Consider the following 18,120-nt stretch of genomic DNA (forward strand, 5'->3'; position numbering starts at 1 on the left):
TATTGGGCTAATGTAATCCAATACCTATGGGTGACGCTCCAAGTTCCTCATTTATTGTATGCAGATATCAGATAGCACCCATACAAATAAGACAGTTGTCTGATAGAGTTGAACCCAACTGAATTGGGTCTATGAGTGGAGAAACTCACACCTCAGCGATATCCAGAGGTCCTTGAATGTAGACATCTAGCTGGATCTTTCTAAAGGTGTCAATACACAGAAGATGAAAGTCTTCAGAACCTGTTAATGATCGATTTCAACATGCCCGATCTTTTGTTTCAGTACGAGATTAGCCACTACCAGAAGGTCCGAGTGTTCATCCGACAGCTATCTAAAGTGTACGTCTAAACTCACAGAGAACACCTGACTTGCCTCAAAGGAAACCAAAATTAGATTGATAATTTCAGCCATCACGGTTAGGCCGAATCAGACGATTGTGGGGAAACCCGGACGTAAAAAACGTATAGTTAGTGGCAAAAAAAAGTATAGTTAGTGGCATTTCCAACCAGGAAATGCTGCTGCTTTGTGGAGATACAGATAGGAAAGAGAGGACGTCACACAAAGAGTGCGAGATAATAAAACGCAGAATACAGATAGATAGTGGATCAGTGTCAGTGAGTGTTTCATAGTGAGAAGATAATAGTTAGATTTACAATAATTTGATAGAGAGATAGATTTTAAAGAGTGGTAGGAGTCAGTCAGTGCGCTAGACAGGCAGCCATTGCTGTGAGTGAGTGCTGCTGCAGCTATACAATTCTGACATTAATATGTGAATTATTAATCTTCATCACATCATTCACAAATCTTCAATACAGACGTGACGTCACTCATTGTTTTGCATATATCTAATTTCTAATAACAGTGCCACCAAAATTTGTTGCGAAAAAAAGGGATAATTTTTGGACTGATTATTAAAAAGCCATTGCTTCTTCCGATACCTCAGTGTGTATAAACACCGGCAGACGTCTGCCACCAAAGAGAGAGAATTTTTGAAACATTTTTTGAAATTTAAAAAGCATTAAAAAAAAAATATGGACAGTACAGTTGATACTGTTTGTTACCACCGATTCCCACCCGTTTAATCATAGCCATATATGCTGCCGTCACTTTGACATTACTAATGTGTTCTTGGCGTTAAAGAGATTGAAAAGGGTTAGATACGGAGACATCAGAGTGTTGGGCTATGTTCACATGCAGTGACCAGAAACATCTGAAAATACGGAGCTGTTTTCAGGCGCTTTTTTTAACAACTTGCGTTTTTTACGGCCGTTTTTGGAGCTGTTTTTTCAATGGAGTCAATGTATAACGCCTCCAAAAACGTCCCAAGAAGTGACATGCACTTCTTTTGATGGGCTGTCATTTTACGCGCCGTATTTTGACAGTGACGCGTAAAATAAAGGCTCGTGGGAACAGAACATCGTAAAAGCAATAGGCAGATGTTTGTAGGCGTATTAGGGGCGTTTTTTCAGGCGTAAAACGCCCAAATTACGTCTAAAAACACGGCGTGTGAATATACCCCAATACTCAATTTTAAGGAAATTGGGACACTTTAGATTCGCAACGGATTTATTCGGGCGGAATCGACCGGAAGGCCGGTTCGACCCAAATCGGACCCGAAACTAATTTCGGGAGATCTGCTCATCTCTAGTGCAGAATCTTCCGTCTACTTCATGAAAAGTTGCAGTCTAATGGCCGGAACACAGAAGGCTTTCCATATGCTTTGTGTGTGACAATCTCTTAATCAAAGCAATTCTCAGCACTTCTATCCTAATTATATACAAGTGTATTTCTGTAGATTGCAGAACTGCTATTCCACTGGGCTTATAATCTAATCAGGTAGAAACCAAACAAGTTTTCAGTTATTAAGTGATTTTTCATAGTACACGCTGGGCAACATTCCGCGCTTCATGTTATTTTGCAGCAGATTATTCATATTGAACCTAAATTCTTTCTAATTGTCTCATGTAAAGCTGATCTCATCGGTTCATAACTATTCACAGTTTAAATCTACATGGGAGTATCTCAGCAAAACACTTCCCTTTTCTTATTTTGTGCTGGTTTCAAGTTCTATCATGGCCTGTACTCCAGTCACATCCAAAGCTGCTTTGAAAATTCCACTTTTCAGATCACATGACTTTAGAACATAGCCCTGACAATCTTCCCATTATGTAAACTCCCTCGATGTATTGCTCTCTGTTAACAGAAAAACTAGCAGAATTGGGATTGTAGCTTTGGCAGTGACTGGAGAATAAGATATGGTGTAACTCAGGATCAGAAGTCTGCAATGTTACGCACTATTTTATATGCATCTAACCAATAATAAATCTAATTTAATAATAGTGCCCTTTCCCATAGACTGCAGGAGAACTTTGTAGTACTTTTTTTAGACCGGTTTTGCAAACAAAGAGGGTGAACTTGAGACTAACATTATGGTTAATAATTAGGAGCTGCAACAGCTCTAAAGACATGGAGAAAGAACAGATTTTGTTAGTTTCATCCATCTTCCAATCTGGTTAGTAGATTGTGAAGAAGCGGAGCAGAGAGAGTGGAGTAGCGCATGACTGCAGGATCAGACTACAAAGGCTTTGTTTGTAGTCTGTAACCATGGAGACAAATCTGTATAGGACACATTTAAAAAAAAAAAAAAAGACTATTTGCAAACTTGCTTTATTTTTTATTTTAGATGCATTGGAGTAATAATAATTGTAAAAGTCTACACACCCTTTAAAGAGGTTTTCTAAAACGACATAACCCATCAGCATTCCAGCGTTTTTAAAACCACTCTGCACCTGAACATTATGTCTGGGCCATTTCTACAAGTTGCATTGACCCCTTTTTATTCTGGAGTTAATTGCAGCGATACATGTATTTTCTATGGTAACAACATTTAAGTCATCTCCAAGGATTCATTACCGATTTTAAACAGAGCTTAAAAGTGCGACACGATCCTGCAGCAGATATATTCCCGACCTGTAATAAAAAAATTCTTCTGGGAGGAGAAAAAAACAGCAGAGAATTTCCCAGAGGCTTTAACTCATTTACCTGTTCTCTTTATGCGGCTGCAGAATAATTTGAGAAATATTAATCTAGTAAAATGCTTTCCGTGTAAACTATATTATAGAAACTATTTAGGGTTTGCAAGTAATAGCAAAACATAATTCTTTACAACAATCTCATTAAAGACAAACACGAAGACTTACTACAAACTACCGCTGCGTAAGGAGAATTTTTTTTTTTTTCGCTTTCATAATAGATGCTAAATATTCCTGAACATTAAAGTTTGACTGATCAAAACTATTAGACGGGGACATGGAGCGCAGCGGAGTAACCACCAATTATTCCAGACAGAACTTACCCTGAAATATGGGGCAACTGTAAAAAAATAAAAAAACAACTTAAAATGCAAATGGTACAGGAGGTAAATAACGGATATGTGGTTGTGCTTTAAACAAAACAAAAAGCTAACAAATAAAAGGATAGGCAAAGAAAGTCTATGATTTGGGGACTACAACGAGCCTGGACCCAAAATGCATATTCCTCCCCACCCTCATATCTGAAATTAGCATTTTAGAACATGTGTTCCAGCCCGCCCCCTCCTTCAGCCTCTTGTAGTATCCGCAGTGTTGCATGGGCTTTGGGCTGGTATAAAGGGGTTATCCAGTTAATTGCCATACTATTAGGGTAATAGAGGGGGGTCCTCTGTTCGGGATACTCATCTCTTGGTCAGAGTGGAGAGCGGTTACGTTACATAGAGAGTTTTTCTTGCTCTCTGAAGGACCTGTCCTGCATTACACAGACAATATATTGATATGAATGGACACTGTGTAATACTTCATTTCTCCTGTGGTGGCGCTGCAGGGAAACTGAACACTTAAGAGCCTTTTACACCGGCCCACAATCACCCAGTGCAGCAAGGACCGATCAACGAGACATCGTTACTCCTGTCACATGGAGCTATGGATGGGGACGAGCGCTCGTTACTCTGATCGCTCGTCCCCATACATTATGTCGGCAGCGCGTCTCCCGGTTTACACCAAGATCTGCTGCCGACAACGATAATATTTTACGGTTTTAAAACGATACAACGAGATGATAAAGCGTTTGCTCGATCATCTGCTGATCGCTGCCCTGTTTACACAGGAAAATGATCGGGAACGAGCGTTATATGAACGCTGGTCTGCACAATAATCGCCCAGTGTAAAGCCCCCTTTACTGCCAGGTCACCCCACAGATTAAAGGTGATCGCTGTCATCCGAGAAGGGGGACACCTTGTGATCAGATTATTGTCAAGGCAACGTTCTAACAAATGGGGATTGTCGAAAGAAGACAACCCCTTTAAGGTTGTTGTAGGCGAAGAAACATCTATGTGTGCACGCAGGGAACGACAGGGCGGCTCGGACAATAAGAGCCACAGACCCCTCACCCCCCACCATCATTAGGATACGCTACAGCCGGGACAACTAACTGCATTCATCTCATTACATGACCGGCATTTTAACTTTCACAAGTCCAGCATTCGACTGGGGGCTCCGTGTGGCCACTGGTTCTCAGGCTCTGCCCAAATGGTTAGTCTAGCTCCCAATATATTGTCAGCTAGGACACAGAGGAAAAGCAGGAACATAGTGGGGTGGGGAGACAGAGAAAGCATGAGGGACAAACCTGGTCAAATTAAATTCTAATTTTGCGCTCTGAGATTTCCAACTCCAGGAATCTCTGAACCGTTAAAGGGATTCTATAGATTTCTGGATATCGATGTTAGTCACCGACTCCACCAATGTTATTTCATGACATCACAAGAGATTTTTTGGTTGGGTTTCCCCTTTAAGATGGAAGAAAGAAGAAAAATACACCGTCTCGCTCAGACTATTAGACAGATAACTCCTCACGACTCCATCTAGAAGAATATAATGAATCACACTTAATATAAATCTCTCACCCGGCTGTTACAATGTGGCGGCGTGTTAACCCTCTACAGCGAGCCTGTCCCGACCTATAAGTTAATAGATTGACGTCACGACCAAGTCTAGACAAATGGTATATAGTCAGTCAACATCTTAAAGGGTGAATGTCGGAACCATTAAGCGATTGTGATTAATTCATTAAGATGGTGGCGAGACACATAGGACCGGAAGAAGCTGGTCGAGCTTTTAACCTTTCAGTAATGCAGGCTTTTAGTTTCCAGGCCTGTCAGCTTCCAGGATAAAGGATTTTACACGGGTATTATCTGAAGAGCCGCTGGAAATCTACATTAATATACATTTTAACTGCTGAAGGCAAATTTCCAGGTATGTATTCAGGGTTCCATGCACTTAGTTGGTCTGCACTTTGTCCTGTTCACTAAATGTCCATAACGGAGACCGGAGGGACCTCGTGTCTTCAGCTTTGGAGATGCAGGTAATAGCGTATATATATATATTCAAGGGCACGTAAACAGGACCATCAGCATTTACATCATCATTTATTACCAATACATTCGGGTCAGTCAGCGGCCAACAGAACCCACAAAGTCTGGGGGCAGCACATCTATGGTTTGCTGCCAGTGGTATAGAGGGCGCTGTTATTGCCTGGCCTACGTGCACCCACCAACCTAGGAGAGGTCAGAGGTGTAATAAGGTATCAAGCTTCTAATAAAACCATCTGACTATCATAAAGTATCATATAACCGGACAGTATAACACCTGTATATGTGGTAGTGGAGACGTGGGGGTCCAGGATAAGCATTTGCCCTGATGTCTAGGAGCTTTAACCTCGGTTATGGCTTCTCATACAGTCTAATCATATGTTCCGTGTTATAAGAGGATAACGTTAGATGTAGGACATGGCCTAAACCCCACACAGGAAGCTCGGTCCGGCCAATCGGACTTCTCCTGAGCTGTTGCCCTTGCCACAAATGGATATTATCAAGACCAGGCTACAGACCGAGCAGTCTTACCCCCTCTTCCATTTGCCAATTATATATTCTTCTATTATGCATTAGTTGTATAGCACCAGCATATTTAGCGGCATTGTCCATATACCCCATTGACTCATCAGTGTCTGTTGACAGTTAAGCTCACAATCTAACCTCTGTATCCCAGAGACACACATACCCTAGAGTTAATATTGTATGGGCACTGTGCAGGTCCTCTTATAGGGGTACTGTGGCAGGCACCATTATAGGATCACTGTGGCAGGAACCATAATGTGTACACTAGGGCAGGCACTATCATAGGGGCACTGTGGCAGGAACCATAATGTGTACACTAGGGCAGACACTATCATAGGGGCACTGTGGCAGGAACCATAATGTGTACACTAGGGCAGGCACTATCATAGGGGCACTGTGGCAGGAACCATAATGGGTACACTAGGGCAGACACTATCATAGGGGCACTGTGGCAGGAACCATAATGTGTACACTAGGGCAGACACTATCATAGGGGCACTGTGGCAGGAACCATAATGTGTACACTAGGGCAGGCACTATCATAGGAGCACTGTGGCAGGAACCATAATGGGTACACTAGGGCAGGCACTATCATAGGGGCACTGTGGCAGAAACCATAATGGGTACACTAGGGCAGGCACCATCATAGGGGCACTGTGGCAGGAACCATAATGTGTACACTAGGGCAGGCACTATCATAGGAGCACTGTGGCAGGAACCATAATGGGTACACTAGGGCAGGCACCATCATAGGGGCACTGTGGCAGATACTCCAATCAGGCACTCTTATAGGAGTAACTTGGCAGGAACTAGGAGCTCTGGGTCAGCCAAATATTACGGAGGCACTAGCGAGAACTATTATGTGGGTACTGTGGCAGAGGTAGGCTTTATAATAGGATTGGGATCACTGTTATATAGGACTTCATCACACAATTATTAAACTAAAAGGAAAAAAATAAATAAATCACAGGACACGTTTTGCAGTGACTGGGTAAGACTTTTTGTTTTCATACTTGTGGAGGGTCCGGTGATCTTGCACAGGTTAATACTATTATCATAAACTAGATACAAAATGTAATAGTTTCCTAAAGCCATCAGCATCAAAGAGGTTCATTCTAAACTGGTTATTGGGGGGGGGGGGGGCACTATCTGTCCAAGAATCCCATCGAAGAACACCGCACACCTCCTCTCTCCAGCCCGAAATGCTGCAAATACCTGACCCTTCCTGAATGGATCATTATTACCGGACATCATTGTTACTATGGGACGTCTCTCGCTGGCAAAAAAAAGTTTGTTTAAATTTGCTGAACCTCCTGGATTAGAAATCAATCACTTCCAGTCCTGATGCATTTAATATTAATCCTGCCAACGATAATGTACAACCAGAATCTAATTCAACTTTTATGCTGGACAATTGCCATTTGTAATTACTTATTTGGGTAGACCCAATGCCCCCGTGCTGACGTTATCAATGCCAAAACGTCTGATGTCTCATTGGCCTTTGTGGTTTAGCTACAAACAAACTGGAGCTGCAATGATTTCACAGACAAGGGAGGAGATGACAAGACTGAGCCCCCCCCCCTACTAATAGAACTCTGCGGGAGCACGTTGTGGGCAGCACATTGGGGTGTACAAGGGGGGGGGGTCACTGATACAAAGATGTCACTGTCCGGGAATAACTCAAAGTAATCCAAATACTCTAATTAGCTGTGAAATGTATGGATTAGGGGGTTTCTGTCCCAGGAGGACCCTGTAAAGTTGTGGGATCTATTAGATCACCGTGCATACAGTTATGTGGGTTCCCCCATTATGTGGTTCTGGACCCTTTAATTAGAGGTAAATATTTTATGCTGGGATTTGCCTTCGTCTGGGGCCAACTTGAATTAACTTAGCTTGCAGTGGGGAGAGTGGTTTGTTGGCGCCCTCTTTGACATTCACAACCAGGGGCTTATGCTCCACACGCCAACCCCCCAGCTATGACTGTCTGAACTACGGTCTCTTAGGCTTCCTTCACACATAGATTTGTTCTGGCGTTTTAAACTGCATGAAAAAAATGCATGTTAATGGCAACATTTTATAAAGTGTAACAGTGTCTATTATGGAAGATGGAGATAAGCAGCTGCCAGATACATCTGGCTCCACTTATCTTCCGGATAATCATGGACTAAAACCAACATGGCGATCCTTGTTTCCCGAACACAGACATTGGCCGCCTTCACATACATTAGATTGACGTTAGCAGTATTAAATAATATGTGGCAACAGGATCGATCAGTAATTTTTATCCGACCCTGTCTGCAGGAACACCACATATAACGTGGAATATTATTTAAACAAATTCAGCTCTGCGACATCTGTCAATAAATATGAATTCATATTATAATGCACATTAATTTTGTGATCAGTAAATTCAGGGAGGGAAATAAAAAATAAAAAAAATTGCCTTTTGTGTTTGTTATACAGATATTATATGATAGGACTGTGAGATATTGAGCTCCGACTGTAGACTATAATGAAACAGCACCATCTGTGGTCACCGGCAGTAATGCAGCCCGTGCACTTTTTTTAAAAAATTTTAATTATAAAGAATGAGAAGTAATTTTATGTTTCTTTCTATTGCTACTACATATGTGTGTGTGTGTGTGTGTGTGTGTGTGTGTGTGTGTATATATATATATATATATATATATTAAAAGCAGCTCAGCAGTCAGATATGTCACCTCATTAATAACAGTTTATAATATAGAATATAGGAAATACACATTACCATTAGATTTACCCAAACTACAAAATGGAGATGAAAAATGTTCAGCAGATAAAAATTCTGCAATATCACTCGAGGATATAGAATATCACCAGCTAATCTGCCCACTTAACACTATAACTGCTGGACAGATAATTTAAAGCGACCAGTAACCAGATGATACACGATATTACATATAGAATGTAACAGAAGAACCACGGTCGCTAATGCATTATAATTCTCCCCCTGACGATCATTTACATCTCAGGTCCTTGTATAACCCTGACCTATTTAATTGCAGAATAATCCATTCACAGATCCATTGTCCTCATTGAATTTATAATTTACCATTTTCTATACATACAACTTAGAAAATCAGAAAATAAAATAAAACAATCAAGGTCAGAGCAAAATATGTGCAGACCCTAGGGCAAAACAACGAGTGAAAACAAGAAAAGGGAGAACAGAGGAGATAAAAAGATCTGTGCCGCCATACAGTGCGTCAATAACGAGACGATGCAGCGCTCAATGACATGTAGTGGTTAAATCACCATTAAACAAGTTCAGCCCTCACTCAGTGATTTCAGGGTGGTGGCGGACCCGGGGAAATTGCCCCTTTCATCCCTCCCAAATACAACAATGTTCATTTATTAGTGATAAACTTGCAAAATTAACAATTTTCAAATTCTTCACTCACTTTCCAGAATATCATAGGTTCACAGTACATGACACGAGGGGTCCTGTCTGATGAATTGGCGAGAACCACGAAAGTCATGGTGGTCACCCTTGTTTCACACATACATCACATAAGGTATAGCAAATAAAAGGCAGCCATATACCTTACAGACCTTTCCTACCTCCGTAAACCTATTTCAGCAGCACAGTAACAGCGGTTGTATGTAGAAATCACAATCAGGCTCCTATGGGACCTCAGCACCCTCCTGCAACATTGCAGAAAAGTGCTATAAATAGAAAGTGGAGCAAGAGGTAGTTGAGGGTTCTCTCACTGTAAAAGTGATCACTTCATTATTATAGACAATGTATACAGATCCTATCCAGAGTAAGGGGCGATATAAGGACTAGGGTGCTGAGCTCAGGTACAGCGATTACACCATGAAATGAAACAGATCGATCTGAAGATTGGAAGCAAGTTACTCTGCTGTCACTTGCTACTTTAATCATTGCACATTAAATTGGTAGTGTCTCTTTAAGATCAACGAATCAGACCAGATAGCTCAACAAGCCTATAGCTGTTCGCACACACACACACATATATATATATTTCTCCTATTTCCCGGAGGAATCGTGATTTCGGTCATTCAGAAGATCCTCTAATTCCGCAGACTCCTCACTGTAACTTACTACCAATTATCCGGCTTCCATTCTGCACATCTAATACGGGGTCGGTATATTGATACATTGGAGTCTGGATGTCATTTCGATTCATTGCAAATTTTCTTTTTTTTCCTGATGTCTCATATGGCAATCACTCCTACTTATTAAAGCATTGACCTGCGTTATGGGCCGTGCCGCTCGCTGCAGTGTAAATTCTCCGGTAAAGGGATTTGTCTTGACAAAGTGGAGCTTTACATTATGAGGTCCTTGGCAAGTTGGAACTATTAAAAGACAAACAGAGCGCAATTCTGGAAATGTAACTTGGAGGCGGCGGATACAAGATCAGAGTCTCCTTCAGTTATGACTCCGTTCTGCTGGAAAACATGTGACCCGCGTGACCTTTACAGCCATCTTTATTAGTGTATAAATGGCGTTCTAGCGAGCGTGGACTTTTCTGCAGATCGAAACATAAAAACTCAATCAATAAAATAATCTTTTTTTACATTTCTTATAAATCGAGACGGGCAAATTGTTCCACCCCGTTTGCAAATTAACCAAAACTGTTAAACTTGCTACTCATGGACATTTATTTCATGTTGCTTATATAGCGCCAACATATACCTCAACGCCGTACACAGATTGTCACCATTCACATCAGTCCCTAATAGGCTCACAATCTATTTCCCAATCTCTGAAACAAGGGCCAATTTCATAGGAAGCCAGAGGAAAGGGAGAACATGCACACTCCATGCAGAAGTTTCCCTTCGTTGGATTAGAACCCAGGAGCCCAGTGCTGCAAGACAACGCTAACCACCTCGCTGCTACCCACTGAGCCACCTCGTTGCTACCCACCGAGCCACCTCGCTGCTACCCACCGAGCCACCTCGCTGCTACCCACCGAGCCATCTCGCTGCTACCCACCGAGCCACCTCGCTGCTACCCACCGAGCCATCTCGCTGCCCCACAATGAGTTAATCAATTATTCACTTTGTAACGTATCACAAAATTGTCCAATCCAATTTCCACTTGTTTCTAAAAGACCTTTGGATTGCGAATGTATGCGCAAAATTGCGAAACTTAAGTCAGGTGGATAAACTCGCTCTCCTTCAGTTCCCCACGCTTATGGAAAGACTCGCCGCTTCAATGTGATCAGCCAATGTAGGCAACCAGTATAGACAACAAGGGGGGCTGAAGGATTAACTGGTTCCATACCAAAGCCCATGAGAGATGGGGGGGGGGGGGGGGCACATAATTAGTAATGCTAATAAGAGGTGAATCTGTAGTAATAGGGTGGGAGATGTGACGTGAAGCTCTATGGTATGAAGCAGATCCAGAATCCGCAAGAGAACAATCATTAGATCAGATACTTCGCAGACGGTTCATCTCGGCACTTTACAATGCATTATTCTATATTAAATTATATTCCCATCTACAAGACTAAAAACCCATCGCTTTATTATTTCATCTTGAATGGGACAAGTAAAGAAAATACAATGAGCATCCAGACAATTCCATTCAACCCCCGAGAGCTTTTTTGTAAACGTTGAATCAAAAAGATATGAAGGCAGAAAGAGACTCAAGATGTTTCAGTCGAGAATCTCAATGTCGACACCTATTGGGTGACTTCACATCACAGGTCCATTGATGTATTATCTGTTTAGACCAGAGGTGGGCAGCATATGGCTGTCCAGATTCTATGGCACTACACCGCCCAGCAGGTCTTTGCATTGGGGCCTATGACTTGTACTATTCTTGTCATATTATCGGGCTCCCTGACTCCACAATCACAGTAATATTAGCAATAACCAGAAGTTCAGGTGACACTTCCTCTCTCCCTAAGCATTTATAGGGTGTAAAGCAGTCTACCAGCTCCGAGCCCTGGTGTCCCGACATGAAGGGGTGTGATGACATGATTCCACACCAGCAGGGGGTGCCATTTTTTTCTATTGGCTTCCCTATTCCCAATATTTTTAGCTGGGACATTTGGGTCTACCTTTACCAACAAACATTAGGTTACTTGATGTCTTACTTTATATAAACCCAACTTCCTAAGGCCAAATAACCCAACTAGACATTGGGAGACTCCGATCATCCGTGTCCCACCACCAAACACATTACATAGCCCCATGCTACTTGAGGTTGGATGGTACAGATGTTGTGCAGTTGAATTTATTCATGTAACTCCAAGGGAATGAATTTTTATAACTCGAGAGCAAATAATTCCATAGATTTGCCTGCAGTTCTATAAAAATCCTGTTGATAACACATCACGCTATCATCAGAGACGTGGGAAATGATAAACTCAGCTCTGCTGCATCTCTATCTTGACGCCAGTGCTGTCAATCAACAAAAGCAATGCCTTGGTTCCATACATCCAACTGTTGAATGATCTTACAAGGGCTAAGAACACGATTCTGATAACCTCCGGGTGTGATTATTTTTGCACTCCTTTATAATGCACATAAATATAATGATACAGATCAGGTTGTGGGGTCATCAGGTCTTCAACTAAGATTGTTACAAAGAATAACAACGTGGACGGATCTCCGGGGTTGGGTTTTCTCGGTCCAGATTTGGGATAGAACATATTGAGGGCTTCATTTTGCCACCGTCTAAGTAGTAGCAAAGTTCATACGGTCAATGGTCACAGCTCAAGTAAAACCTTTCATATTTTGTGCATAAATATAACACAATCCCCACTGTACGGACATCAAAGAGTCACAGAACTTAGTATGGCAGGGGTGGGGGGTGATCGTGTTGACATCTTCTGCTAATGCTCTTCTTTTCCTACCAGTTATCAGTTCTGCATATACACCAGCTAATTGCTCATTAAGTCTGTTGAATGGTAAAACATATGAAGACGTGTCCCCAAGGATGACCCCGGTTCCACGCTCATGCACAAAGACACAAACTTATTTACTTAAAAGATCATGACTGTTAATGAGAAAGATAACATCTTCTATGGGATGCAAAATCAATGTGTTTGACTAGAACATCACGGCTAGAAAAGACTGCAGTGCCTGGAACACCCCACTATAAAGGGGAGAGCTTCTCGGTTACTGTACGTGGAGGTAAAGGAAGAGTCTCACCTTAGGGAAAGGTTTGTTTACATCTAGTAAATCGAATCACTGCAGTGATGCAAGAACCCGAAATCTTGATGGTCTGAATCAAAAACTGATCCTATTGAAAATCCCATTTCTATTCCATCACAATCTGAATGCACTATATAGAAGCTAAATATTATGCCAGATTTGGGTAAATGTGGTAATTGGGACACACATAGGACTTCATTGTGCTGCGCCACATCTGACCTTGGGCGAAGAAGTCATCTACAAATTTTTTCACACAAAACACTCAACACTTGCACTGTCCGAATCCTCACCCAACTTGATAGTATGTCAATTATCCTCATAAATCGAATGGCTAATTATTATTTATTAAAGCAGAGGGAGGGCGTTTATACTTCGTAGAACCCAAAATCACCAGGGTGTTAGAACTTCTTCAATGGACCCGAAAACCAAAATAAATAAAAAAAACTTTAATCCCATTATTATATTTACACCCGAAATGGCAAAAGGGCAATGAGATCCTTGGTTTGAAGATGTGTAACCTACTAATCTGGCTCTTCCTCGCTGCATAACACACTAGAGACAATTACCAGGGCAGTTCAAATCCTCAAACAGAGAAGCTTCCGAAGGAGCAAATCCAAGAAGAGGCTTTTTAGATTTTCTGCCAAGGATCTGCCCCGAATTCACAAACCATAATTGAAAAAAAACGCAGCCCTTTAAAGATTTGTCTTTTTCACTTTTTCCAACAAACAAGTGAGCATCGCTGATACCGTTGCAGAAGGAACGAAGAAAAAGAAATACGACCGATTGTAGCTGCGTCTGATGGGTTCTAAGAACTCATAAACCAAGTGGGCAGCATGGACTGTGTCTTATTCTACCCAGGTCCACGCTCACCATGCTAGGGCAGCAAGTCGGTTGGTGGTAGGTGGTTCACACATTAATGGGATCAGGTTATTCACCCTTTATTTTGTTGACACCCCTAAGTTTTTGCTATTTGACTCTACTAACTACCTAGGAGGGTTCTTCCATCATAAACATATTGGAGACGCCAGAGATAACCAACGGTAAATACAACACCTGCCATGTATACATGATTCCCTACTACCATCATGACCTTTGAAGAAATAGCTTTGTCTATGAACTTCCTCATTACTTTGCTCTACGTTGAATACAAATGTATGAAAAGACCCCAGGTTCACATGTTTCATCTTCTCTACTGCAGTAGAAATCCAATCTCACAGAACAGACCGTACAACATTGCATTGAAACGATCCTCCAGGCGTAGAATAGACGTCTTCTCAACCTTCCATTGAAGAAGGAGCCTATCCCGAGAAGCACAAGGTGGGCACAGTGAAAATTGAGTTCACATTGTCAACTCGGAGATTGCATTTAAGGAATCAAGAAGATTTACAGAAGGTTCCCTCCTAGATTATCAACCAGGGATTATAATCTACAATGCCACCGTCCACCAATGGAAGACCAGAACCACCAATAACCCAACCGATATCCCTACTCTACACAAAGCTTAAAATGAACATTTGTTCTACAGTTCCTCAACACAACACATTTTTTTTCTTCTAAACACGGAACAATCCAAGACGCCTGCACATTTCTAAATTCAAACACCCCATGCGTCCAACTAAGTAAGGAACACTCTGCGTGGGAAATTGGCACTCGAGGAAAAGTGAGATAAATCTTGGAATCTTTACGTTTCCTGGCCGGATTTTTTCTTTCCTCTTCTCCTAGAACAAATCATCATCATTCTAGATTTATTGTATGATAGGTAACAACATGTATCCCGGTGTCATGAATAATGTAGGCAACATATGGGGAATTATGTGCACCTTGCAGATGGGAAGATAGATGCCGGTGACAACCACAAATACTTTCTGTTGCTATTTAAAGCAGCCATTCTTTTTAGTTTATGGCTCCAGAGCCCCCATGAAAGATGTATATTGGTTGTCAGACTGATTCTGTTAGACGGGGAAATTTAAAGCTTCCTCTAAGATTGATGCAGAGCGCTGGTCTGCATTATGTACGACTCAAGCAACTGTGGCAAAACGTTTTATTCTGAAATTGATTTTACCTGGACACTACTTGTGCGTGTTGAATATATCTACAGCACAGACATTAATCAATATCACCCTGCAGAGGATGATGGCATCACGCGGCCAGGCTCCTTTAATTCACAATAATAATAATAAAGTATTTATATTATTATTATTAATTGGCTGGATACGACCCCAGTGAATCCTTCTTCTTACTCATTACTGGCATTTTGTTGTCAGATGGTCATTTTTGGCTATGCAATTACTGCAGGCTGAGGATAGATTTGTTTTTGCTTTCCAATGGCTCAACATAATAAGACTGCGTTGATGCTCAAAGAATGGGCTCAGCTAAACAGAGAGTCTGTTCATTGAAATATACAAGGACTGTTCAGCACTACAACTAGCTCCACTCCTGCAGTTGGCTTGGCATGATAAATACCGCACATCTTTAACGCAAGTGCCTCGCAGAATTTATATGGTTAGAGCTCAGTGCACTGTCCATAACACTATGTTCATAATATATATATTTATATTACATATGATATATAAGTGTCTTAGTTTTTCTCAATTATTTATATCTCTGAAATGTAACTAGAAATATTTACCTTTTATTTCTTTATTTATTTGAAGTCTCCACCTTGTGAAACCAATGCAGATAAATAAGCTCCAGGTTTCCTAATTAGCATTAGTGCCAGTCAAGCCTGGACATCTCCGTCTCCCTACCAGTTGCATTTAGCTCTCTTTATGCAACGATCACCTAGAATTCCACATCCACCAGGATTAGTGTTTTATGCTCCACACTCCTCAGCCCCCGCTTGACTATCACTGCTGCAGCCAAGTGTTCCTGCCTGACCATTGTACAACTCCAACCCATCACTGCAATCCCCATCATCACTAGAGATTCATTTCTGTTCCAGCTGACAAGGGCTCCAGCTCTGCAACTAAATGCAATTCAAGACACAACACAAGTTGCAATGGGCTATTCCTCCCCTTACCTGGTTTAAGATGATGCAGGTACATAGAAGACTGCAAACCCTGACTGAGGGATGATATGAGCCTATCTGCATGGCAATGGCACAGCTGTCTAGCTGGAGGGTAAAATCCTACATTACACATATTTAGTGAGAGGTGAGAATCATTCACCAGCCACCTGCATGTTCAGTGTATGGAAGAGATGGACAAGCCCAGCAGCACCATCCACTCATCAATGGCAGGGACATGGATTTGCATGTGAAGAACAAGGGTTACTTTCATGTGACTTGACAGTTCTGCGCTCAGAATCCTAATTCATGAAGCAGTTACTGTATCTAAGCCCTGGTCCTGGTTGCAGCCACTGAGGAGGACCCTGTCCCTATGTGGATGGATTTGGGCTTACCTTTAATTCCTGTATGGCATAGACGGTGGTGTGATAGTTCTGCAGCAACTCCAGAGCATCATCTACAATAAGGATAGCAGTCCCACAGCAGGCAAGTTGAACCATTCAAAGCTAACCCTGAATGCAATAGCTCCATGCGAGTCCCCAGCAGCAGCAAAAGGCTGGAACCCCCCTTTAAACAACACAGAGTGTATCCAAAGTTCTGGCAATGAGTCTTCTAATGGTGTTCAGCTCAGCTGTCAGCAATGCAAATCCACATAAGAAGGCAGGTGTGCTGCCCCTCCAAGGCTCAAAGTCTACTCACAAGTTTGGCTGTCAACCTTCATTATAGAGAGGATGCAATGGAAAGATCTATTCCTTGGGAGAAAGTGATCTGGTGGTGATCCCTGCAGACAGATCCTTCCTGCTCTGGTGTCTTGCGGTAGTGACAGGGCTGTGCGTCTGCTGGAGACCTCAGAGTCTATGAGGAGCACTGAGCACTGTCTGAATTCAGCTCTGTTCCAGCCAGCATTCCTCTCCTCCAGTGACATCACTAGGGGGAGGGGCTTAGCATGCAAATCCTAGAACCTTTCCCTGGATATTTTGTTGCTTGCTCTTAAAGGTACATTATATGTTGCTGAACGCTTCCACCTGCAGGAGACCGGGACTGCAGCGTCTCATGAAGGATGGGATCTTGTGCTGTCGCTGCCTGTGTATTTCTTCTTTTCTGCCTGTCAGTGCTGGAGGTTTATGTGCAGCCTTGATCTGCAGTGATTTGTTGCACTTCATCCCCCTGATACTGTGTACGGTGCAGTCGGATACAGTGTATGACAGTCTAGAGGAGCAGCCTGGAGTCTCACTGCTCGGTACAAAGCTCCGCAGGGAAAAACTCATTCTTAAAATAGAGCAATTCTCTGTAACACAAGGATTCCTGTGTGGTTAAAAGCTGCACCACCAAAAGCAATCATGTCCTTTGATGTGTAACCCCTTCACTGCCTGCAGACCCCGGTGGAGAGGAGGGGGGTGTATTTCCAGGCACACATTGTATATATGGTGCAGGTGGAGGGCACTGTGTGTAGAGATGCAGGAGTCGGGGGCTTTAGTGATGCATGAGGTGGGAGGGCTGCACAGTATAAAGAGGAGGGTGTCAGCTCCGAGGACGTGGATGGATCCAGGCAGCTCAGTATTCTGCAGAAGCTTTGACAGCCGCCCTGGCACTGCCCATCTCATGGGAGAACTATAATAATAATAATGTACAAACACCTGGCAGTGCCCAGAGGAGCAGACCCCAGGGGGCACGAGATCCTGCTCCAGCTGTTGTGTCACTACAAGTCCCAGCTTGCCTCACCTGTACGGAGATACAGGACTTGTAGTCCTGCAGCTCTACATCTATCTATCTATCTATCTATCTATCTATCTATCTATCTATCTATCTCATATCTATCTATCTATCTCATATCTATCTATCTATCTATCTCATATCTAGCACACATGAAAATAGCGACAGCACACTGCGAACACTAATGTCACCTAAGCCACTAAATATAAATAAATATGCATTACTGCTAAATCTACTTATAATAGGGAGGTTCTTAGCGCACATTTTGATCAAATTGTGTGAGCCCACCTGCCACGACAAGGCGACC

General features: G+C 42.3%; 1 protein-coding gene across 4 annotated transcripts in view; it reads right to left on the reverse strand.

Moving 5' to 3' along the window:
• Positions 1-17,046, reverse strand: part of PCDH11X (protocadherin 11 X-linked) — a 1,026,455-nt gene extending 1,009,409 nt beyond the window's left edge. For 2 of the 4 annotated variants that reach the window (XM_075836605.1, XM_075836604.1), the window contains exon 1: positions 16,496-17,044. The gene's annotated coding sequence lies outside the window, so the exon portion shown is untranslated. Of the gene's footprint in view, positions 1-16,495 lie in introns of all 4 variants that reach the window. The other 2 variants (XM_075836602.1, XM_075836603.1) reach the window with 2 other exon arrangements.
• Between the last annotated feature and the right edge of the window lie 1,074 nt (positions 17,047-18,120).

Source organism: Rhinoderma darwinii, chromosome 8, assembly GCF_050947455.1.
Source record: "Rhinoderma darwinii isolate aRhiDar2 chromosome 8, aRhiDar2.hap1, whole genome shotgun sequence".
Classification (NCBI taxonomy): domain Eukaryota; kingdom Metazoa; phylum Chordata; class Amphibia; order Anura; family Rhinodermatidae; genus Rhinoderma; species Rhinoderma darwinii.